This window comes from Macrobrachium rosenbergii, chromosome 14 (assembly GCF_040412425.1).
Source record: "Macrobrachium rosenbergii isolate ZJJX-2024 chromosome 14, ASM4041242v1, whole genome shotgun sequence".
Lineage (NCBI taxonomy): Eukaryota > Metazoa > Arthropoda > Malacostraca > Decapoda > Palaemonidae > Macrobrachium > Macrobrachium rosenbergii.
In genome coordinates, this window is record NC_089754.1 from 42,969,771 (window position 1) to 42,997,270 (window position 27,500).

Consider the following 27,500-nt stretch of genomic DNA (forward strand, 5'->3'; position numbering starts at 1 on the left):
ATTTATAACTTAAAAATAAAAAGAAATTCTAAAACTTAAAATGGAAAGAAATTTTATAACTTAAAATAAAAAGAAATTTTGTAACTTAAAATAAAAAGAAATTTTATGACTTAGAATAAAAAGAAAATATATAACCTGAAATAAAAAATAAATTTTATAACTTAGAATAAAAAGAAATTGTATAACTTAGAATAAAAAGAAAATTTGTAACTTAAAAAAGAAATTTTATAACCTAAAAAGAAATTTCATAACTTAAAATAAAAAGAAATTTTATAACTTAAAATGTAAAAATTTATAACTTAAAATAAAAAGAAATTTTAGAATTAAAAATAAACAAATTTTATAACTTAAAATAAAAAGAAAATTTTTAACTGAGAATAAAAAGAAATTTTATAACTGAAAAAGAAGTTTTATAACTTAAAATAAAAAGAAATTTTATAACAAAAAAACAAAAAAAAAAAAAAAAAATTTTATAACTTAAAATAAAAAGAAATTTTATACCTTGAAACAAAAAAGAAAATTTATAACTTAAAATAACCGTCGGATTACAAGCCTGACTTTATACTATCTAACAAATGCTACGATTCAATGCTTCATTCCAGCATTTAAAATGCAACTGCATTACTTATTGTAAATAGAACGCAATCACGTCGAGTGAATTAAAGCTTAAAATATAAAATATCAAGTGTTTAAAATATCTCAGTTTCTTAGCAGTAACCTACAGTATCTATTTCAATGGACGGCGTGTGTATGGATAAATATATTCCTTTCAAAGGAGCTAGAAATAAAGGTCAACGGAAATCAATCAAAAACGTGAAAATACGCCCTCGTCTTGCACAACAAAGCCAAGCATCTAAAAGGGCCGTGCGTGCGCGCACGCCCGCCCTTATGAATACGGCACAAATTGAACTTTGACGAGTAGTTTGGTAGCCTCAGACAATCCGAGAGAACAGTGCGCCAAATGGCTGGTGAGTTTTGAAGAGCTCTCGCCATTACTTCGAAAGCCGAGAAGTCAATAGGATCCGGAGCCAAAGAAAACCATTAGCGGAGCTCCCGAGTGCAAGGGCGGCAATTTGGCCTATTGTGCCAGCCACCTGGAGGACTCTTACGGGATACCTGGAAGGACCTACTTGTGCACCCGGACCGGTCGCTCAGGCGGTTTCCAGGATTGTGTGAGTTCTGGGAGAGAGAGAGAGAGAGAGGGAGGGAGATGGGGAGGGAGAGAACACTACGCCGCTTAGCCCAGACGGGGTCTCAAGTACACTACTTATTCTTTATAATGAGATGCAAACAAGAGGTCGGCCACCATACCCCCAACCCCCCACACTCCCCACCCACTTGGAAAAGAGTAGAAGATATCTGATTGGAAGTCGAGGTTATCCAATACACACTATCATGCGTCATTTAGGATCGGTTGACTAGATTTCAATTCCTTGAATATGGCAAAATAAATAAATAAATAAAATAAATCTGGACGTAATAACACTTTACAGCGAAGTACAGAGATAAAGATACGCCTTTTCCTTTTACTGAACCTGGTAAATGGAGTGTAATTATTCTGATTCTCGGCTATTACTTCTAGATGAGGCCCCTGGTCAAATAAAGCTGCTCAATCCAGGCGTGTAACCCACTACATCAAGTGACTACTAGGTATTAGCTTCACCGTTGAGGTCGACAGCGGCCCAATTGTTTTTAATCGAAGGTTCCCTTAATCGTCTCTCCGAATTCGTCACTGACATTTATTTGTACGTTTATAAAAGTATACAAAGGTGATAATTTTCCCCGAAACGCGAGTGCCTCGTTACTGAGAATAATGATAATAACAACAGGTCACGAATGACCTTACTCCGCTCTCGGAACATCGATGTACTTTCATACACACACACACACACACACACACACACACACACACACATATATATACATATATAATTATCTATATATATGTGTGTGTGCGCGTGCATGTGTGTATGTTTATACATACATATATACATATATATGTATGTACATAGTGTATATGTATATACATAAATCCTGTAAAAACAAAAATTTCTATTTTACGTCAATTATAGTACTAAAAGCGTTAAACATATTTTGGCAGTTTCCAAAAAAATAGCAGTCAACAGCGGCATTCTTAATCTTTTTAAGTGACCTCTATAATTTCATCTTAAATTTACACACGGAAGTAATTTAGATGCTAAAGTTAACAGCACATGAAAACAAAGACGCTGCAATCAACAAAATGCTATTATGAACAACAAAAAATCAAATAAATAAAAAAAAAAAAAAAAGAATCCCAGTTAATTTACTGAAAAACGCAGTTATGCTCACCAGAACAAATAACACTACCCCTTGTTCTGTATCAAAAGCAATTACACTTTCATTACAGTATTCCATCACCGCTAATAAAAGCTCACCGCTCTCATTTTGATTTTCCCATTGTTACCCTTTTTCAATTTGTGGCTTTAATCATCGACTCTTCAGTGTTCATTGTAAGTTTTTATGCTTATTTAAAGGAAAGGTTTGTGTCTTTTCTCAGTTCCTTTGGAGAATCAATTCCCACAATTTACATGTTGATGTCCATTTTCCGTAATTTTTCCTCACGAATAAAAAAAAAAAAACTATTTACTGCAATAATATTCATTCTTGTCTACTTTATGTCAGGATGGAATTACAGTTTTTATCCTGAATCATATCTGACAGAGTCAGTTTTAAAAATGTGATGTGTTAGGATTCCGGCGGTGTGAATATCAGCGGAAACCTTGTTCTTGTTGTAAAATGTCAGATTACAATATTCCGGGTAGTACGAAAAATTATAATGGCTTGCTCTTCTAGTGATTTGAAATACCGGATTCAGAATTACTTTCACAATCTGTGTAAAAGAAAAGAATCAACGGCTATACCACGTTGAAAGCACCGCTTCGTCAGCGAAGTTAAGCAACGTTGGGTCTGGTCAGTACTTGGATGGGTGACCTCCTGGGAATACCCGATGCTGTTGGCGTCTGATTTTGGTCCGCTGGTATGGTGGCTTGCGTCGTGGTATGCCGCTCAGATGTCGCGAGTTCGCGCCTTCCCCAGGGCGATGAAAAAATTGCTGGCTCTGTATCATGATCAGTTATTGCAGCGGTGTGGGGTCTGAGGTGGGAGGTTGAAACCAGCATTCTTTGGAAGCTTGAATTTCAGGTCAATGGCCCCTTTGGTGCGCTTGTTCCATGTGAATAGGTTTCATCTAATGAAATAATAAAATAATAGTAATAATAATTTTTCGCAAGAGTCATCTGGAAACTTCCCACAAAGAGTTTTAAGGAACTGATTGTTACCCGCCAAGGACCATTGCCAGTCTATATTAATTGTATATTTTGTTTCGTTTTTGCATTACTTCATGTTTTAAGGTAAAACATATCCACTTTAAAGACCCAAAGCATTGTTAATTTACGGCATGCTATCACCGCTGCCATTGCACTGGTTAGTTAAGATTCGTCCTCAATTTTTCGCTGCTTTGCGAAGTATCTTAGCGTTTCATTGCTTTATAACAACGATTCCACACATCAAACCTGCTATTCCCAAGACTGTTGGAATCTTTCGAGCTTTTATTGTTAGAGTTTTCTATACTTTTCGGAAGACCTAAAGTAAATTTCCTGTAGATTCATTACAAGCCGACTGTTCAGTTAAAATTGCTTAACGTCAGTCAAGCGTAATTGTCACTGAGCGTAGCACTTCTTAGGTACTTGTCTTTACTTTACTCCATTTTTATCAAGAATTTATATGAATTTTCAAATAATGCTATTAATGAATCTATACAAACTAAACATAGCAAGACTTCTCATCTAAAAGGGTAAGTGGAGGTGGCCGTCTGCCTCTCCGGGCATTCGATACTTGGGTCGATCCCTTGAGGAGCACTTCGTCAGTTAACTATACTATAGTCATGGCAAGGTTGCTGATGCTACCATGTTGCTTGTCTTCTTATATAATCCTTTACAAGTCTGGCCTCTTATTTTCATGCTGCTACTTTTTTTATATAACTGAATGAAAGCATCTTGCGTTGGTTTTCAAAGCTTAGAAATTACAATACTTCATATTTTAATGTATTGATCCCTTTTGAAGAGTTCTTCGGCAGTTGACTATAATCGTCATGGCGAGGTTGGCTGCTCCTATCATATTGCTCGTCTTATATAATCCTTTATAAGTCTGGCCTCTCACTTTCATGCTGCTACTTTTTTTGATACAACTGAATGAAAGCATCTTGCGTCGGTTTTCAAAGCTTGGAAATTACAGTTCTTCACATTTTAATGTATTTGGTGCCTACTGCTCTGCCCCTCGTCCAACAACAATGCCGTACGGAAACCTCCGCGATAGCTGCACTTTGATGGAGTGAGTGACAGACTCACCGGGTGTTGGGACCTCAGCTGCACCTTTTGTGTGTTAAGCACGGATTAAACGCCCTTCTGTGACTGCTCCCTTTTATCCAATTCAAGAAGCGTCCGCCATGGCATTGACGATTGTTCTTTTCTTTGTTTTTCAGCTGTCTTGGCCGGACCTCCGATGAAGCGAGCCCTTCAGAGAGAGAGAGAGAGAGAGAGAGAGAGAGAGAGAGAGAGAGAGAGAGAGAGAGAGAGAGAGGCCTCTGGAGGGCCGACCACTTCGAGGGTTTTTGTGGATGCTGCGGGTCGATGAAGAGCCAAAAAAGGACAATGCAAACACACTCCAAAAGACCCCCCGGTTGCACGTCAAAAGGTTCTGACCCCAAAAGTCGGTTTTTCATTTCATTTCTTTTTTTTTCTACTGCGGTATATATATATTTTTTCTATCCTTGTATTTGGTTATGAGCAAAACTGAATGGGTTGACTAAGTAAAAAAAGAAATAAAGAAAAAATTTTGCTCACGCCAGGAGAAAGAAATGTATCCAAAAACATTTTTCAAGAATGCTCTCTCTCTCTCTCTCTCTCTCTCTCTCTCTCTCTCTCTCTCTCTCTCCGTTTTTAAATATTTCCATGCAGTTCAGCTCCTGAAACTTTGAAGGATGATTCAGTGATAAAGGTGGTGTACGAATACTGCTGTGCCTTAGTCGTTTGATCTTGAATGGTTTGAAAGAAAATGATTCTCTTCACTGATCATCTCTTTTCTTGAAGACCATATTTGCTTAAAAAATTTCAGTTTTTTCCGTGAACACTTTCTTCTTCTTCTTCTTCTTCTTCTTCTTCTTCTTCTTCTTCTTCTTCTTCTTCTTTCTTTCTTTCTTTCTTTCTTTCTTTCTTTCTTCTTCTTCTTTCTTCTTCTTCTTCTTCTTCTTCTTCTTCTTCTTCTTTCTTTCTTTCTTTCTTTCTTTATTCTTCTTCTTCTTCTTCTTCTTCTTCTTCTTCTTCTTCTTCTGTAATGTTCCTGGTCTCTGAAGATTTTGATAATCATTGACTTCCAATCTATTCTATTTACTGTCATTTGCTTCCTTTCAGCGTCGGTTTCCTCTCCCAAGTCATTCTCCTCATTCCATCCACATGCTTTCTTCTCTGTTTCTCTTTTTCGCTCCTCTCCCGACTTTTCTTGCAAAAAAAAAAAAAAAACGTGTTAAGCCCTCCATTCTTAAAATAGCCCCAAAATTTGCAGGTAGCAAAATAAATTTTCCCTTCCCGTGTTCATCCTATTTTAAATTCTCGCATACAAATTAGAGAACATACAAAAGCCTAGATACTAAGAATCCAACAGTCTGAATTCCTAGGTACAGTGAATAGCGATAATCTATCATAAAGTATAATTATAAACCCAAACCCCCACCCTAAATAAATTATGTACTCTGTTTCTGCAACTCTGTGAAACTTGGATATAAGTACTTGACATAAATACCAGTTACTTTTAACAAGCTATCATATTTGTTTGTCACTACTACTGTTATTTCACTATTATGAAAATTTCATATCTTGTGTGCATTACTGTTATTCATATTATCTCATTCATAATGAGGATTCTGACCTTGAATAGTTTCGACACTCCGAAGAGAAATTGCCGAAAAATTTTTAAAACAAAACAGACCCATGGTGAGGGAACAAAAGTTTATAAACCGCAACCTTTGACCCTTCATCCCCAACTACAGGCGATCAAAATAAATAGTGGTGAGTTGCAGCTAAACTGATGACGATATGGACTACCAAAATCATCCCAAAAAGACTTGCAGGGAGAGAGAGAGAGAGAGAGAGAGAGAGAGAGAGAGAGAGAGAGAGAGAGAGAGAGAGAGAGAGTCATAGAACAGATATAACACGAAATTTAGTAAGGTATGTATACAACAGATTGATAACAGACATGAACTGGCTATGGAACTCACGGTAGGAATGTATGGTGGAGTTGTTAAACCAACTCTCCCTTCAGGAATTAAAGTGTGAATGTTAAATAGAAATGAAAGAAAACGGTTGAAGCTGTTGATATGAACTATTTGCACAGTATATACAGTGTAAGAACTCGTAGGGTGACCAACGTAAATACACAAAGAAGTGGTAAAACGATTAGTTCTTGGTAAAAGGGTGGATCAGAATAATTTGAGATGGTTTGGTCACGTGAAAGAATGGACGACAATAGGTTGGTTCAAGGACGTCACAATTCAGGTGTCGGCAAGAAAGAACCTTAATATATATAGAATGCAGTGTGCGCAGCTGTTTCAACACACTGTTGATGATCCTTTCGTGTGGGTGTTTGAAATGGCTAATGTTGTGAGAGTTTTAATTTAACGGGAGCACTTACTTCGGCGCAATCGAGTTTCCTGTATAGCCGCTACGGCTTATAATCAAGGCCACCAAAAATAAATCTATCTTTCGGTGGTCTCGGTATAATGCTGTATGAGCCGCGGCCCATGAAACTTTAACTACGGCCCGGTGGTGGCCTGTCCTATATCGTTGCCAGAAGCACGGTTACGGCTCACTTTAACCTTATAAAACAAAAATTACTGAGGCTAGAGGGCTGCAATTTGGTATCTTTGATGATTAGGGGGTGGATGATCGACATACCAATTTGCAGCCCTTTAGCCTCAGTAGTTTTTAAGATCTGAGGGCGGACAGAAAAAAGTGCGGACGGACAGACAATGCCGGCACAATAGTTTTCTTTTACAGAAAACCAAAAACGATTAAGACAGTAGAGTAAACTCGAAACACTTTAACCAAATTCTAAAAACGACGCAAGTTCTAAGGAAAAAGGAAACGCAAGATCAAAAATTACGTAAATAAATCAAGATACTAAAACAAACGAACGGAAATTACGCGGATACTTAAAACATGAAACAAAATATTAATACGTAAAACAAAATGGGTACAGAAACATAACTGTATGATACAGAGAACAAAAATATCATCAGAGCGTCGAAGTGCAAAATCAAAAGTTGCGCAAATAAAACTAGATAATAAAACAAACGAACGGAAATTACACAAACACTTAATATATGAAACAAATATTATTACGTGAAACAAAATGGATACAGGAACATGATCGTACAATACAGAAAATAAAAAAAAACATGGAAACAAAAAAAAATCATATACCAGAGGGCAGAATTACAAAACTTACTGCATAAGATTAGGATCATGACTAATAAAAAAGCAGGAGAAGTTACAAAGAAATATAAATTGCACGGTTGTTGAAAAAAGAAGGCAGGAATGGCGTCTGAAGCGATATTTAAAGGGAGAGAACTTGTCGATGGACTTGAATTTTGCGAAAACTGTTTAATGAAAAAGGATTCCATGGACGGCTATTTGATGAATGAGATAATATTCCTACTTTAACAAGAATTGCTACTGAACACGTGAACCTTTCTGTAATTTTTTATTTGTAATTACTTGAAATACTATTTTATTTAATGCCTTTTGAAACATGATAGTTAGAAAAAGAATGCCGGGCGCTTCTTGTTTTTTTTTCCAACATTTTTGTTTTTAGGAGACTGTAATAGTGCACTCAGAATTTTCGAAATATATTTTGATTATAATTTGAAGTTAGCAGACACTCCTTTACAAAGAATTTATTATTATTCTTATTATTATTATTATTATTATTATTATTGAAGGTTATAGCTGCATTAGCTGCATTCAGTTTATATAGAGTTTTCTCTATCTTCCTGATAACAGATTGGGAAAACTCTACAGAGGGTCATTACTACCCTATATATATATATATATATATATATATATATATATATATATATATATATATATATATATATATATATATATATATATATATATAGAGAGAGAGAGAGAGAGAGAGAGAGAGAGAGAGAGAGAGAGAGAGAGAGAGAGAGAGAGAGAGTTTTCCCAATCTGCTATCAGAAAGATAGAGAAAACTCTATATAAGCTGAATGCAGCTGATGCAGCTATAACCTTCAATAATAATAATAATAATAATAATAATAATAATAATAATAATAATAATAATAATAATAGATTCTTTTGAAAGGAGGGTCTGCTAACTTCAGATTATAATCAAAATATATTTCGAAAATTCTGAGTGCACTGTTATAGTCTCCTGAAAACAAAATTATTGGGGAAAAAAATTCAAGAAGCGCCTGGCATTCTTTTTCTAACTGTCGCGTTTCAAAAGGCATTAAATAAAATAGCATTTCAAGTAGTTACAAAAAAAAAAAAAAAAAAAAAAAAAGTTCACGAGTAGTAATGACGCCCAAATGAGTTGTAACATAAATGCTCTGGAAAATGCTCCCTTTCCAGCGAAATGTTCCTGGAAAAATCACAGTAAGTGTCCAGCGATACGCTTGTTTCCAAGTATTCAAGAGGCAATTAATGCTCATTTACATAAAACACTATTATTGACAGAGGAAATTTTTTTTTCAATCATTTTAATGAATATCATACCATTAGACGCGTACTACCATAGGGCCATTTCGTAAATAACCTAATTACTCGAAATGCTGACAAATTAACTCATCTAAATATTGTCATTTGCATATTCGTTCGTCTAATTGATGTTCATCACCTGTACAATTAACAGTGATGCGAAGGTGCCGTGATACAAAAACGATCGTGAAAATGGACTCACGCATGCGCAAATGGAGAAGGGAGAGATACTGTAACAAAACATCTAATGTTTTATTTGATACCATCACTTTCTCGTGATCTTAAATGGAAAAATAAAGTCCGCAGTAGTATGTATGTATATTTCTATGAAGAGGAAGCTTTCGTCTACTTGACCGGTTGGCCCTTCAGGCTGAAGAGGCCACCTGATCAAGTTGGCGAAAGCTTCCTCTATATAGCAATATACATAAGACTGCGGACTTTATTTTTCTAGAATATCTAATGTAATGTTTACGCATCAACTCTACTAATGATAATGGCCTCAACATAAAAAATGAAAGCAATCAAACTTTAGGAACGAAAAATTCATTTATTAGACTTTTAACACTTACCATATTCAATCTTTTTTGTTTTTTTGTTTTCGACGTAATATTACATCTCTTTTTTTTTTTTGTTCAATTTAGAGAACAATTTTTACATCTTATTTTTTTTTAAACTAGAGAAAATCGACAAGAGATGGCATAATTCATAAGACCCGTACAATTTCGTTCAGTTGGTTACTGGTCTGACTCACGAATTTAAAACGATTATCAATGCCATTTACCTGCATCTATTCTCTGAAAGAATCCAAAAGGATATTTACAGACCTAAAAACCTTCCACGGATAAACAGACCTTCATGACTTATTGCAAACGGCAACGGACAACAATGAGGCCCGAAAGTTTGTTCGTATTCATGTCAACGTAATAACGAAGCCTGTCAAAAAATCTCCCGTCAGAAAATAATGTAATATGATGGTAAGGGGATCTCATATACAGTTGATACGATGATATACAATGACGTTAAGCCAACTTTCAAGCAGCCAAGTCAATGACATAAGGAAAGAAATAACTTTTCGTAAGGTCGTGTATCTCTGCCAGTCATTAGATGGAGTTCGAGGCCAACACCTATTCAGGAGCCTGAGGCTCGAAAACCTACTTATTTCCAATCAACTGCAACGTTACAAGTCAATCACGACGGTTGGTACAGTTTAAATACCCACAAATCTCATCGAATCAAGATTAGTCAACGCTCCAGATTTCACCAAGTATCGCAAAATTTGTATCGATCACCACTCTGCATTTTCGCCAAATATCATCAGATCCAGATTAATCTCCAGTCCGGATTTCGACACAATATCATCAAATCAATATCGGTCAATAGTCTGCATTTCGTCAAATGTGACCAAATCAAGACTAATCATCTGTAGCTATTTCGATAAGTCTATCGTCGAAAGGATCAAGGTAATAAGCTAAAATTTGCGATTCAGTCAACATCAAGTCTTTATAGCATCGAGGTCACCATCAACCTGGGAGTTCTATTACTTCAAAAGCATGCCAGATCACTCAATCTATCACTCAAGACTTTTCAAAATCATTTCATAATCCTGCATGTATATCCCTGAATCTGAGGCGGATTACTGAGTCCTTGGTTTCACACAAAAACTTCTTTTTCCAATTTTTTTTAAATCTGCAAGATTGTACGAAGGCAATTCAGACGAAGTGGTACAAAAAATCCTTAACAGGACTATGGTAAGGCAAGGTTGATAACCGCTGGACCACGGAGACCATATATATTTGTATGTTTTTTTCCCCTAGGAATATTTATACGCTAAGAAAATTGTGAATGATAACTGGTCCTGCCCTGACCAGGAATACTAAGTTTGTAACTTGTGACTATACATGTGAATGATAGTCTGTCATTAATTTATGCTCGTATGTGTATGTCTGTGTATACATACTTATGAGACAAACTGACAGATACATGGCACAGCGTATTTATGTATATATGTATGTATATGTATATATATATATATATACATATAAACACAATACGTTGTGTCATGTATCTGTCTGTTTGTCTCATAGGTATGTATACACGGACATACAGATATGTGCATGTCTGTGTATACATACTTATGAGGCAAACAAACAGATACATGACACAACGTATTTATGTGTGTATATACATGCATAAAAACGCTGTGTCATGTATCTGTCTGTTTGTCTCATAAGTACGTATATACAGACATACAACACACACACACACACACACACACACACACACACATATATATATATATATATATATATATATATATATATATATATATATATATATATATATATATATATATATATATATATATATATATATATATATATATATATATATATATATATATATATATATATATATATATATACGACATAAACACCTACAGTCACATATAAAGAAAATGAAGCCAATGCCAACAGGGGAGTAAGAAAAAGGCTTATAAGCCTCCCTTATAAAAAAAAAACATATACCAAATAACCCTTAGAAACTGTAAATTATCAGCACATGATCAGCAAAGCTGTTGCAAATGTTACGCGGAATAATTCGGCGAGATTTATCACGTAAATTCAAAATATATTTGAAGCAGATTTTAATCAACTTTAGTCGAACTCGTTCCATATTGTACTCGAAAAATGGCGAAATTTTGTTAATCACTTTCAGGTTAAAATACACATGGATCTTTTTTAATATCAGTCTCATCAGCGGAAAATATGTACAGAAAAAAATATTCACTTAATGGTTATCTAGTTTTCTCTTTTAAAATAACGACTTTTGCCTCTGTAGGGAGCATTGAGGGTTGAAGGCTAAAATAAATAAACAAATCAATAAACATACAAATATTCGAACGCTAAAATAAATAAGGAAATAAAAAAGTATATTAACAAATAAGCACTATATCTACACACACATACACATGTATAATTATAATATATACATAATATATATATATATATATATATATATATATATATATATATATATATATATATATATATATATATATATATATATATATATATATATATATATATCAATTAGCATCGATGAGCAAACACTGACTCGTCATAAGTTAATGAATGTTTCAAGACTTCCTAAGGTCAAAAAAGGCTTACCAGATTTTAAAGTTAGACAGAAAAATGTAACTGTCAGGACTACGTGCAAATTAATAATCATGTAGAAGTGAATATCGTGATATTTTATATATATATATATATATATATATATATATATATATATATATATATATATATATATATATCAGCCAATAGATACGCCATATTACCACACGAAACTCTTACAAGAGCAAACTTAAACAAAATACTAGACCACACAGCGCACCTGCAAGGCGCCTCAAAATCCTAGCAGGATATGGGTCCAGTAAATGAGAATTATCCTGAAATGTTCAAGAGGCCCTTAAAGATACATGACCGTTGAAAAGGGACTTATCCTTAGGTTATGCAAAGGAGTCCTATGGAAGCCAGATGTTTCTCTTTTTTTTTTTTATATTTAGGAAAGCCGTGATTTGCTGGGGAGAAAAATTCCTTGGCGACCATGACGCAAGGGGCGTGCTAATGGTTACTTCTTGGCTTCTTTAAGTGCTGGGATTAACACGTATAAATAAGATGAATGTCCAGATACGGATCGAGATGGAAGGACGTAAATAGGACGCGTTAATAGTTGCAATTCATGTCAATGACAGCAACAAATAAAAACCACCGGATTAGGGCAGACAAGGACCGAGTTAACCTGTCTTCCTTTGGGATGCTGGTTGGTTGGTTGGTTCATTCTGGTGCGCAGGAAGGGCCTATCTATAGTCCGAGGGGGTCAGACGTGAAGGTGAAATAGTTGTTGCCAACGACCTTCGTAAATATGGCAAAAAAATAAAAAATAAAAAAATAATAAAACTTCCTGTTCGACCTCAAATTCCTGCTGGCTTATCAGGTGAAGATGAAACGCGAGCCTCGTCGAACTGTCAAAGACAGCAAAAAAAGGTGAAAAGATATCAGAACTTTCTATTTATTAACGAGACAAAAGGCCTTTGTAGTCTACTTAACTTACGCACACAAAAAAGAACACGAATTACAACAGGAGAAAATGCCTTATAATCCAGAAATATTTAAAGTGCCTCTCCCAAAAGCCTTTTGTAGCCTAGCCAGCGGAAATGCCGCGGCGAAACGAGTCAAAACCGGGTATGGTGGTGACCAGGGACGGCTCCTGGGAGGGCGGCGCAGGTGTGCCCGAAGGTTATTGGAACAGTAGCGGAGAGTTAAACCGCGACAGAGTCGTTACTGCTGGAACCCCTGGCGTTACTATTGCCTTCCCCTGCTGACTCTGTTGCCGGCGATGACGGAGATAAGGAGTGATGTGGTTGTTAGGGATTTCTCTTTCTAGCTGGTGTTACAAACTAGCTTTTGAAGAGGCTGTCATGTTTCACTTGTTGCTTCGGTTGAAAGGTCGAGGAGACTCCGTGCCCATAATACGCCGTGAATAAATTACTCGCCTGCCTCTTCTTTCTGATATATGGATCGTAAGTACTTTATTATTCTCGTTTTTAGAATCCTCTCTTTTACACAATTAAGTGAGGCCAAGTATGTTCTTTTTCTACAGCAGTTTCAAATAAGCCTACATACGTCTGATTGAAAAACAGGACTGAAGATGAATTAAGTTTTGCAATATCATTTCACGGCATCCAAACAAGCATTATGGCTTCCATGAAAAAATTAGTCTTTAATCAAGCACATGCACTGGGAATTTCATAGAGTAAATTAAGTGAACAAACATGACACACTAAAACCATGGAAATAATAGTAGAAATAAAGGACAGGATTTTGGTGGAAGGCGCGAAGAATAAGACCAAAAAACATTAGAGATTAAAAGAAAAATATAAAAAACAAAAGAAAGCAGGAAACATTTTTCGTATGATAATGATTATGCAAAAACTCTGATGTTCAGCTGCAATCACGTTCATTACCCTTCCAGATATACTATTTCCCTGCAGATTCCCTCAAGTCACAACAATTAGTATTCCAGAAAAAGTCAAAGAGAAGCGATATAAAAGTAATCAGTAATTCGACAGCTCCCAACTCTGGACTCCGCCATATATCTCTCATGTTCTTAGTGCTTACGCCTCCCGAGGTAGGTAGGTTGGTAACAAGGAGGACACTGATATCAGAGGACGTCAGATCAAACACGATCACCCTGTTGGGACTGAGGGTTGGGGAGGGAATACACACACATACATCACAAACACACACGCGCACACACACACACAATATATATGTATATATATATATACACACACACACACACACACATATATATATATATATATATATATATATATATATATATATATATATATATATATATATATATATATATATATATACTGAATGTCACTACCCTTCCCATGCTAGAGTAAAACATTACTGAAACTTGAAACTAACCTTAGAGATCTGGTGTGAGCGTCAGTGGGTTACTTGAGGCCAGAAACCCAGCGCTCATTTGCAATACGGTTTAAATTTTTCGGAGCAACTGGGAGCATCCTTACGAAGGTAGAGATTCAAAATGTTACTGAACTAAACCCCCTCCCCACCGTTAAAGAAGTCTTTATAGGCTTCAAAACTAAGTGTTTTCGTCAAAATCATCGTCATAATCCTATTGCAACGTCTTTGTCACATACGCACCACATTCATTCACTCCCTGTTAGCTTCGTTCTTGCAATGTGCTACAGGAAGTTTCATTAACATCAAATGGCAAGTAATGTGATAAACGTGATTTTCTCCTAATGGAACAATGCTCCTGTTAGCATTCTAAACCATCGTTAAAAAAATAGACATGCTCCGATGATAGAACATTCCCTTTGCTTCGTTCTAAAGGAGACTGGCATTTAATATTTGTTTATCCAGATTTTCCTCAGATTGAATCTGTCACTGGATGGTAAATGACATGCAGAAAAGCGTGAATGAATGCGCGCATGCGTAAACGTGGCCTCGCACACATACATAAACAAACACACACAACTCACACACAATCACACACACACACACACACACACATACACACACACACATATATATATATATATATATATATATATATATATATATATAATCGACTTTTCGCAGATTCCATGACGTTTTCTCTCTCTGTTTATTAGTGTGTCTTGACATGAAAAGTTCAATAATATAAACATCATGCATTAACATTTTGGGCATAAAATCATACTATATACATTTCTGTTTTCAGTTCAAGTTTCTGGGCGTTACAAAGTGAACACACATAACGGACAACCCACGTAGATCGCTCCCTTTCCGACCGCATCGAATTTATACTGCGACTTCTCAGAGAAATTTATAATAAAACAATGCAACTCCCGGTATGTTCTTTCTGTCCACCTTCAGTTGTGTAAAGAGCAGCTATATGCATGAACTACGACAATGTAATTCCAAGATTTCAGTTTGTCTTAAAAGTTTGGTTTTTACTTCTGACTCTCTGAACTGATTAAGTCAAGTCTTTTATTAGTGCTCGTGCAGCCTACGCACAAACGAGTACACACCCTAATATATATATACAGTATATATATATATATATATATATATATATATATATATATATATATATATATATATGTGTATAAATAATAATATATATATGTGTAAATATATATATATATATACTTATTTATTTATATATATATATATATATATATATATATATATAAATATATATATATATATATATATATATGTATACTTATTTATTTACACACACATATATACATATATATATATATAAATATATACATATATGTATATATATATATATATATATATATATATATATATATATATATATATATATATACATATTATAATATATACAGTTTATATACTCGTGTTAACATACACGTGTATTGCTTGAAGGCAAAGGAAATACTGAAAACGAATTGCTCACAGGTTTTGCTTTCAATTAGCGGTATTATCGAAAGCTCCTGCTGACTGAAATAAGAACATTTCATGGTGTACATAACACATTAAAACATTACCGCGGAACCTAACAATACGATTTCGTTGAACTCACCAAAAGCAATTACAGGAATAATGGAGTCAATATGTTTACCTAAAATTGTATATTGCCAATTGTCGTCGTATTTACTGCGCCATTAACCGTCTGATAATATTCTACATTTTAAAAGTACTGAACTGTCATATATTTTTTTTAATTCCCAGTACTAGTGTATAAAAGCCTCATTAGAAAAAGTCCCAATTATGACGAAGACATAATTTGTCAAATACCGCAGTACATGTAATAAATACTATATTGAACACTCAGGGACACCACTTAGTGTAAGGAAAAAAAAACCATCAATGCCCAAGTTGAAATAGTTGAAATATATTAAATGAAATTTTCGTGCCTTCCCGAAAGTGACGGCAACGATTTTTAACAATTTTACATTTGAGTCAGAATGAAAAGTCGCCCTTTCCTGCAACTATTCAAAAATCGTAAGAGAAATTCGTCGAAATACTTCAAAACAGAAATACCGGAGAGAAAGTATTTAACGCTGGAAGCTGAATCCTTGATAAACAACATTATTCTCAGAACTGGTGGGTATAACTTACAACGCCATGTCAAGCTGCCCATTTTATGACCAAAAACGACGGGTACGATACTGTGTGTCAGTCATTAACTTGTTAAGCAAGTTACAGCAGAACAGAATTTCCGTCAATGAAAACAGAAACAGAGTAAAGAAACGGAGTCAAATACAGACGAAACAATTAATCAGACAAATAAACATATGCATATATACATACATACATACATACATACATACATACATACATACATACATACATACACAGCGCTTGAGAAGGAAGTCAGCACCATCTGTCACTTATGTTTACAATTTATATCTACAATTAGGAATTAGTAAAGGTAATATGAATAGATAGAAATGATCTAGGCCAATATACAAAGACACGCTAGTCAATATCAACAGAAAGAGTATATATTAATAAATAGTTAAATATATGCACACACACACACACACACACACATATATATATACACAGACACAAATATATACTATATATATATATATATACACATATATATATACTATATATATATATATATATATATATATATATATATATATATATATATATATATATATATATATAACATACATATATATACATATGCGTGTGTTGCGTGTTGTATGCGTGGGTGTGTGTGCGTGTATGTGGAATATGTGAAAAAATAAGAAAAAGGTTCAACATTTCTTTTATGAATCCTCAATGGAAAAAAAAAAAAACTTTCGTTTCATAAGGAATGGCTTATGAAAGGAACTCTGCGATGATTAAGATCCTACCTATTCATGATGACTCATACATAAACAACCTACAAATACCCAGGAAATGACGATGCTCCGACAGAGAGAGAGAGAGAGAGAGAGAGAGAGAGAGAGAGAGAGAGAGAGAGAGAGAGAGAGAGAGAGAGAGAGAGAGAGAGTTTTTTTTTTTTTTGCATTTTTTACAACCTCTGAAAAAGACTGCAGCATAACCGTTAACACTGTTAAGGTGACAGCGAGTATTTTTGCCCTCCGGTCATTTCGATGTTCTTATAATGCCAGCTCTATGAATAATCGCACGCGCGCACGCGCACACACACAAACACACACTATATGTGTGTGTATATATATATGAATATATATACATATATATATGTATATATACACATATATATATAATATACATGGGTGTCACATTAGTGTATGTATGTATGTATGTATGTGTATATATATATATATATATATATATATATATATATATATATATATATATATATATATATATATATATATATATATATATACTAATGTGACACCCACGATAAATAACATAATTTAGATGTTTTCTTTAAAGAAAACTGAAACTTTACACAACCGTAGACATGCTAAAGTCACTTGTGAAGACTTGAACTATTATGTTAAAACTTTTATCTTCTGGGATTAAAAATGAATATATCTACCCAATAAATAACCAGAAAAGACAGCTGATGAATTTTTCTTAAAAAAAAAAACAATTTGGTCAAAGTATAAATGTATGTGTATCATTTAACAAACATTTACATTTCAGGAAATATACAAACAGACAAACTTATATCCTGTGAGAACGTGAGAAGTTTCACCACAATGCAACCTCAAAATGTTTTAAAGTCTTATTATGGACATATTTTATTAATCTCAGCCCTTACTAAAACCATGCCAACCATCTTAAGAATTTTTACTGATTTATGGTGTCAAATATACTCCAAAATGCTCTGCAACTGGATTCCACTCACTTTAGGACAAAATTTAAATTCTGCAGAAAATCCGGGAGTTATGTTGAGCAGAAATCGGGAAATATTTACCAAAACATGAACATTACAAGAATACGTAATTTTTCCCCAAGAAATTATGCGAAAAACTTGAGATTCCGCGACTAATACCTTTATTTAGAATACGAACGTTCCTGAGAATCTAGGAGCGATCTTGTGTATAATTAATGGTTATTTAGCACAAACACGACGAAATCAAGCTCCCCCAACGCACCTCCATACGCCCGGCATGAAATAAAAAACAAATTGAAATAAAAAACCAACTGAAATCAAAAACAAATTGAAATAAAAAACAAACTGATTTCGGAACGGTATGTTTTAAAAACATGACTTGTACATATATGATCCTAAAGCCGTCTATAAATTTCAGTTTGCTACCTGAACTTGATCATAAACCTTCGAAATGCAAGGAATATTCAAAAGAACGTATGTGGGGGTGTTCAGACAGAATAAATAAAAAAAAATTTTACATTACCAAAAATATGCCACTTCGAAATTTGGTATGGGTCTTGGCTTCCAATGGCTTCTCAGGTACATATATAAAAAGATAAGACTACTAACATCCGCTTTTACATAACATAACTATCGCAGTAATAAATGATGAAAGCGAGTAGATTCTTCTCAGTGAGAAAACAAAATGAGAGAGAGAGAGAGAGAGAGAGAGAGAGAGAGAGAGAGAGAGAGAGAGAGAGAGAAAACAATATTTAAAACTGTATTAACGTTTCGGGAAGCAGGGAACGCTTACGCCCGAATCTGTCGTGAGCGGAGAGAGGATGATGACGAGACGGGGAGGGGGAGGGGTAGGAGCTATGGCACTAGACCCGGCGGAGTAGGGGGGAGGGTTTGGTCTCATTATAACCCTGTAAACAGTAGTCGACAAAGGCGCTCAAGACGGTAGCCGAGGAACTGTCAGGCGTGTCATCATGAACAATAGGTACCATGAACAGGCATCCGAGAGATCGCCCTCAGCCACACCATCCGTCACTTCCCTCTGTTATATAGCAAAGCCACCTTCCGCAAGGGGGGCCCCTTGGAGCTCACAATGTTTTGAAAGACGGATTGTCGTCGATATGAGGAGGCCCCGTGGACCCGCCGGTGTAGGCTATGGCGTGATGCAGTGCATTACGTAATGTGGTGCATTGCGCTGGTTGATTCATACTTTGTTTTGGGAGAGAAATATATATATATACATATATATATATATATATATATATATATATATATATATATATATATATATATATATATACATATATATATATATATATATATATATATATATATATATATATTATACATATGTTTATATATATATGTATATGTATATATATGTGTGTGTGTATAAATATACATGAGATTAATATGATTTTCTGTCAAGTCTACAAGAGACTTCGTGGATCCAGCCATATACATTTCGTAATGTAATGATTTTCGCCGAATGATTAATGTAGATTTTTACGAAAATCTTAATATGTTAGTGAAGTGTTTCAAATGATAAATCGGAGATTAATATGATTTTACTGAAAGTCTAAAGAGACTTCGTGTTAAATCCAGCCATAAAATTAATAATTGATGATTTTGATGAATGTATTAATGAAAAAATTTTTCAAATCAATATGTTAAAATGAATGTTTAAAATGATAAATCGGTATAGGGTTACTGAAGGATATATAAAAAGGTATATATTAAAGTACTATATATATAAAATTAATACTTCGGGTTTTGATGTCTGTATATATACATAAAATAGTTCAAAGCAATATAGCTTAAAATGCATATATAATATATATATATATATATATATATATATATATATATATATATATATATATATATATATATATATATATATATATATATATATATATATATATATATATATTCGGAGAACACTTGAACAGCATTGTTATTGTGGAGACTGTGAAGAACAATCACGTTCTTTAACAATGAGACTCAAGGGAGAATAGCTTATGGAAGAAGGTACAATTAAATTAAAAAGTCTGCAGACAATCACCTGGTAAGGTGAAAGTACTGCTATTTCAAATCGACAAAAGTAATGACCAGTGTTAGCAAACTGATGAATATCCCGGACGCCTAAATAACTTGACTACATTAAATCAACTTTCATTTCACGTATGGTGAACCAAATGGCGATGTGAATACTTAAACCTATAGCAACTCTTAAAGGCGCATTAAAGCGATGTGATTTCGAAGGAGCAAGGAGGTATTCATTCCACGTTTAAGGTCGAATACCATTAAACTGAAATTGATTTTACATCAAAACCCAAGGTCACATCAAACTGACCTAGTTATCGACACCGAACTAAAAGATCATCATACTACACCAATGGCTTCCTTTAATTATACAGTGAAAACAAGAAATAAAACAGAAGATCAAGTCTTCATAGAAATATGAAACGAAGTCTTCATAGAAATATGGAATGGAATGGAACACTGAGTTTATGTCAAAGACCAAGCACTGGGACCTATGAGGTCATTCAGCGCTGGAAAGGAAATTGAGAATAGGCAGGTTTGAAAGGTGTAATAGGAGGAAAACCTCTCAGTTGCTATGATATAATTGTTAGGAGAGGGTGGGTAGCAAGATGGAAGAAAGATAATATGGACGGAGGTACAGTAAAAGGAACGAAAGGGGTTGCAGCTATGGCCCGAAGGAACGCTGCAAAGAACCCTTAGCAATGCCTACAGTGCACCCCGTGAGGTGCACTGACGGTCCTACCCCCCTCCGGGGCATAGAAATATGACACGAAGTCTTCACAGAAATACGAAACGGAAGCGTGAAAGGAACTTGTTTTAAAAACACTGTCATTCCATCCCAGTTCCGCAACAGTCGTCACCCGCGTAGTGTCACCATTCCATAAACACCGTCCTCCCCTTCACATTCATTATCGTCATTATCCAGAATCTCGTCATCATTACTTTTCGCGTTTTCTTTCCCATGCGGAGGCAGAAAGCGGCCGGAGGCGCAACAGCTGCAGACGGAAAAACGTACTGAGCGAACCCCACCAAATCCCCGAATTTCCTTTCTCGCAGGACCTGAAAATGAACTCTCAATAAAACAAATAACAGGCGAATGGCAATTCCAGGCAATGGGGCACGGACGCCACAAAGAAACGATAAGCTAAGCCGTACCCACAGAATTCCCCGAGTCATTCCTATGGCCAAAATAGCACTGGGGGAGGGGGAGGGGGTTGTGGAGAGGAGGGGGGGCCAGGGAGGCGAAGGATATTCCTGCTTTGGCGCTAACTAGACGCGCCAGACTGAGAAAGATAGATGGGATTTTTTTTTTTTTTTAGCTATAGGTGACGCGACAATTTTTCTCGGTCCCTAGACCATATTAAAAGACACTAAACACTCGTAGCAACGACACACGAGTATACAGACTATCATCTAAATCTAAATATCTACACAAACATGACGTAATATATAATACACACGCGTGCGAACTCATATGTCTGATTAAGACAACACGCAAAAGTACATTAAACACACACGTGAAATTACGGGTTGGATCAGTGTTTAAACAGTATCCAACAAGGAGTACCAGAAGCTGTTAGAAATGCACAGTGCCCATCCATGGGGCATGTGCTAGGACCGACGCACATCTCGGAATTCCGCCAAACATCGGAAGGATACCACCTTTTGTTCCCATACAAATTGCTGACCTCATGCCAAATGATCATGGGGTTTACCGTGCTAAAGGTGGCTGGTGTCAGGAATACTTTCCGTTCATTTGGACCATCGCTGAGAGCAGACGGGGGTTAGGATATCAGCATGTCTTCCATTGCAAGAGTTCGCCCAAGGGGAGTGGAGAGTTTGAGGTGAGACGTCATAGCACATTAACTTTCACGTAGCAGAATCGTGTGCAAATGATTTTCACCTTTGTGAACTCAAAGCGACAGGACGAAAAAAGACTGTGAGCCGAGCCTTTTTTTTATTTATTTTACAAAAGAGAATTCTTTTTCTTTGAAGTCTGCATGCTGTACTTAGTATGTAACTTCATTTTCTTTAGCCCAGTACCAATATTTAGTGATCCCTGAATTCTGAAAGTCTTTATGTTGTAAGTGGAAATTTCAGCAATATCATTGGCACAAGGAAAACCAGTGAATAAAAAAATTAAATAAAATTACTAAAATCTGCTTTAGCGCAAACCAATTCTTTCCTTAAAATATTAAGACCTATTCACAGAACATAAAGAAAAAATATACAGAATTCAGACCATGCAATGAAAACTTTTTATGTTTTTCAAAGGCATAAAAAACTTTGGAAAACCTAGAAGGTCTTTTGAACCTACGGCTGTGATAAGAGAAAAATTAAATCTATTATTAAAAATTCTAAACATGCAATGGATGTCAATCAATTTTCAGAAGGGCACAAAAAAATTGAGAATTCTAAAAATAAAAGTACAAAAAAATATATCACCCTAGAACCGACGCCTATAATAAGTGAATAATAAAAATCGGATGAATGACTGTGAATAGTAGTTGGTTCAAACCGTGACACAGCGGGACGCCGTGACGCATACGAGTGTCGGTTCAGGCGAGAGCGTCGTCTATTGAGACAGCACATGCAACTTCTAATCTCCCGTGAGATGCTGCGGGTCACGGAGGCCTTAAACTTCTTCTGCTTCATCACCTGAAGAAGTCCTAAGGAATGCCCTTAGGGGCTTCTGGCCTGTCTGTTTCGCCCTTACAAGCTCCTTCAAGTGATGTGTCAGAGACCCCTTTTTATTTCCATCCAGTTCGCTCTCAGTTAGATATTACAGACGGATGAGTGTAAACATAAACACATATATGTACAAAGATAATGAAACAGGATATATTTGTGTATTATATGAATATACATACACATACTTATATATATATATATATGTATGTATATATATAAATATATACACATATATATATAAGTAAATATTTATATATATATATATATATATATATATATATATATATATATATATATATATATATAAATATTTATACAATATATATATATATATATATATATATATATATATATATATATATATATATATATATATATATATATATATATATATATATATATATATAGTTTATAAAACTACACAGCAGAACCAACTGAGAGAAACAGAAAAAAAGAAAAAACAGGAACGTGATAGCCTCAAATAAGTGTCAACCTCCATGAATATTTTTAAAATCCTTGCGGCTGATGCGAAACACCGTTCAAAGGTATGAGAGTGCGAGGTGGCATATATTATCTGCAAATAAACAAACTTGAGGTTAATACTCTCATATGCACATCGATTTGTGTATATGCTATTAAAACGTCATGTTCCCTAATAAAAGTGGCTTCGAAGCAGAAGAAAGAGAGTAGTCAAAACATGCATTTAACTTCAAAGTGGTAAATCAAGAGCACAGTTTATAAATGCATCCACACCTTCATAGTCACATCTTAACACTTGTACAGAATTTATGTCCTGACATGAGTCAAGATACGTAAGCATAGCTTCATTATACGTATATATTGAAAATTGTCGGGTAAATGGCCTCACGTGACTTTTTCATGGATAATGACATTCCCTAATCACGACTAAGACGTAGCGTTAGATATCATGACGTGGAATAAAGAATGAATGAGTTAATCACATGAATTAAAACCAGCTGAACTAGTTCATCCTCCCTCTTATGTTTTCTTCGGGTCTGGGCTACATGAGGGCACTGAATTGAATACAGATTTTAGGCCAAAGACCAAGCACTGAAATGAGGTCATTCAGCGCTGAGGAAATTGACCACTTGAAGCTGAAAGGGGAAATTGACCAGTAAAATGAATCAATTGTTAGAAGGTGGAAAGTAAGATGGACGAAAGAGAATATGAAAGGAGGTACAGTAAAAGGAACGAAAGGGGTTGCAGCTAGGGGCCGAAGGCAAGCTGCAAAGAACCTTAAGTAATGCCTACAGTGTACCGCATGAGGTGCACTGGCGGCACTACCCCCCTATGGGGATGAGGGCATTGGGTTGCACGGTGGACTCAGCATTAAAAAAATGACTGTTATCGGATTAGTGCTTTCTGATTAAATAACAATAAAAAATGTACCACAAAACATTCTAGCAAGCATTCTGCTAAAATCACACGCACACACACACGATAAATAGGTCCCAGTGCTTGGCCTTTGGCCCAAACTTTATATTCAATTCAATGCCCTCATGTAGCCCATACCCGAAGCAAACACAAGAGGGAGGATGAACCAGTCCCGCTGATTTTAATTTATGTGATTGTTTTAACTAATAGCATAGGTTTCAAATGTATATAAGATGAACAAACAACCGTATTGAATACAGAAACCCTAATTCACAGGCTACCACTAATTCTTGGAAAACAGAAAAAGTGTAAAATCGCTTACGAGAAATATGCCGGACACTGACCCCCTTCTGGAGATATGAGTCATCGAGGCTGATAATGAATAGACCCTATATGAGATTTTCTGAGATATAAGTCATTAAAAAGGCTGATAATGGAATGGCAGATTTCAGCTGATATATATAGATCTGTTTTCACGGAAAGATCCTACGATTCGAGACTGACTTTATTCAATGCCCTTCAATGTCTTCGTTGCACATATCTGACCTGATTTCAAAAAGTTTGCGTATGAAAGGAATATCTGGCACTAGTTCATTTTAGGTTCTGTATCCATATGGAGACAGAGAACAGGTCATGAGAAGCCGGTCTCATTTCTCCCTAATTAGTCACATATGTCATAAATGATACATGTTTGTCAAATGGACATTAGCGAGGAACTCGTATTTCATAACATATTGTGAAGTTAAAAAAAAAAAAATTACCTCAGTAGCACCCAAGGGCATCCCTTACTAAGTGGTTACTTTCAAATCTGTGGATACAAGCCTACTTATAATAATAATAATAATAATAATAATAATAATAATAATAATAACAATAATAATAATAATAATAATAATAATAATGAGAATTAAAAGTCACAGCAGTGTTAAAAGTATTTATGTCCAATATTTATCGGTTTTAACTTTGTACATAAATGTTTTTAACATAGCCTCGTTACAGGATTGCTTTCAATAATAATAATAATAATAATAATAATAATAATATAATAATAATCATCATTGTTCATCATCATCATAATAATCTTAATAATAATAATAATAATAATAATAATAATAATAATATAATAATAATAATAATAATAATAAGTCACCTCCATTAACGCAAAAAGGAATAAAGAAATATTTTCAGAACTCCGAATCTTTTGAAGAATCTTGTAAACAGAAAAGAGAAACAGACACACCAGTGAATAAAATGATGACCTCCAACAAACTTTGGGGTAGTGGTGGGAAGAGTGCAGTATGCAAGTGCATGTATATATTGCATACTGCATACAATCTCAACATTATAAAATATATATATATATATATATACATACATATATATATATATATATATATATATATATATATATATATATATATATATATATATATATATATATAAAATCACTTTTTTATTATAGATACATATGTAATTTTATTAATCACAATGCCCATCTAAATTATGAAGGAATTGAGATTATTAAAAATATATATATATAAAATTATATAAATATATACTGTATATATACATATATACATACATACATACATACATACATACATACGCACTCATAACGTGATTCAAAGAAAAAGAAGCCGAAGCAAACACATGAAAACTGAAAAAAAAATAAAAATAAAAAAAAATCCCTCCTAAAAGACGAGGTCAAGCTAAGGTCACACTCCCGAATAACGAGGCGCGATATCTCGACCTACGAGCTACCTATCCGGGGACTTTATCTGAAGTCGTCCCGCTCGGTCTCAAAGGCACCCCACGAGGAGGACTTAGCGAGGAAATTGCTGAGAACAAGTCGAGGGATTCTTAAGGTCTTGGTCAGGGGTCTTGGTCAGGGGTGTTTGGGGGAAGGCGTCTGCGAAAAGGAGGGGGTAAAGAAAGGTGAATGGGCGTGTGGGTGGTCTCTTTCTGGCGTCGCCGTGGGTGGGATGGGTCTTCTTCGTTTTGATTGCCCCGTGGGTGGGTAACGAGGATGTGCTTTAGATGGGTTTCTCGAGTGTGTGTGGATAGGCAAGGGTTGCTTCCCAAATAAAGGGGTTTGTGCTGACATTTTTTATTTTTTTATAGTTCTGTTCGTGGAAATTCAAAAACGCTCGAAGCACATTTTCCAGATTGCATTTGTACTTGTACTTGAACAGATAAACAGGCAAATTAAGATATAAACAAAAATAAATAAATAAATGAGACAGGAAAAATAGTTCTTGTATGAATGTTGCAGAAAGGTTTAGCTACAGTTTCTAATTATGATTGTATCTAATTTTGCACAATTGTATCGCAAGGCCTACTGGTAAATCCTGGACCATATCAGATAATAACAACCTCTTTTTACGCTGAAATATCCACGAATGAACAAGTAACATTTAGTTATGGAAGCTTCCTAATTTCCTGGAAAGGCATCCTTGTTTAATTATTTATTTCTGTGAACGTTGTTGGAAAAAAAATCCTTAAGATGATTATGTTAAAGATTACAGGATGGAGATCTGTCCGGGAGGCTAGTGGGGATAACTTTCCAAATAAAAAATCTTTCTATATAACTAGTTTGATTCTCTCTCTCTCTCTCTCTCTCTCTCTCTCTCTCTCTCTCTCTCTCTCTCTCTCTCTCTCTCTACTGTAATAACGTGATAATCAACATTAAACAAAAGTATTGTGGGTTCTGGAGAGTCTCGGTAGCACAAGTTCAAAAAATGTTTGATTTTGCTCGACATTCAACTATTTCCGGAAGTGGAAACACAAGATCAGTACACTGGAACTACGAACCTTTAAAACATTCCACTAAAGGACATTCACAACAAAAAATTCATAGTTTCTGCAAAATAATGTAAAGGGGCACATTAAAAAAAAAAATTTAAAGCTATGCCGTAATAGAAATTCACGTACAGTAGCTCATTAGCTTAGGGATAAGTACGGTACTTAAGAAAATCTCATTTGGGAGGAATTTTTACCGTACTGAGGTCTTTATCCTTCTTCATTGGGTATTTATTCAAAACTCTAAGTAGCAAAGCAAGACAGGGTGATTACCTCACGACTTTTAAAATACTTCAGCCACACGGACACTAACGAAGACAACGTCCACACTTCATTATAGTTAGAGAACAAGACATGAAATTCACA

General features: G+C 34.9%; 1 protein-coding gene and 1 pseudogene across 1 annotated transcript in view; one reads left to right on the forward strand and one right to left on the reverse strand.

Moving 5' to 3' along the window:
* Positions 1-27,500, reverse strand: part of LOC136846038 (homeobox protein OTX2-like) — a 343,077-nt gene that overhangs the window by 310,341 nt on the left and 5,236 nt on the right. The window lies entirely within an intron of this gene.
* On the forward strand, positions 2,890-3,001 carry LOC136846202 (5S ribosomal RNA; annotated as a pseudogene).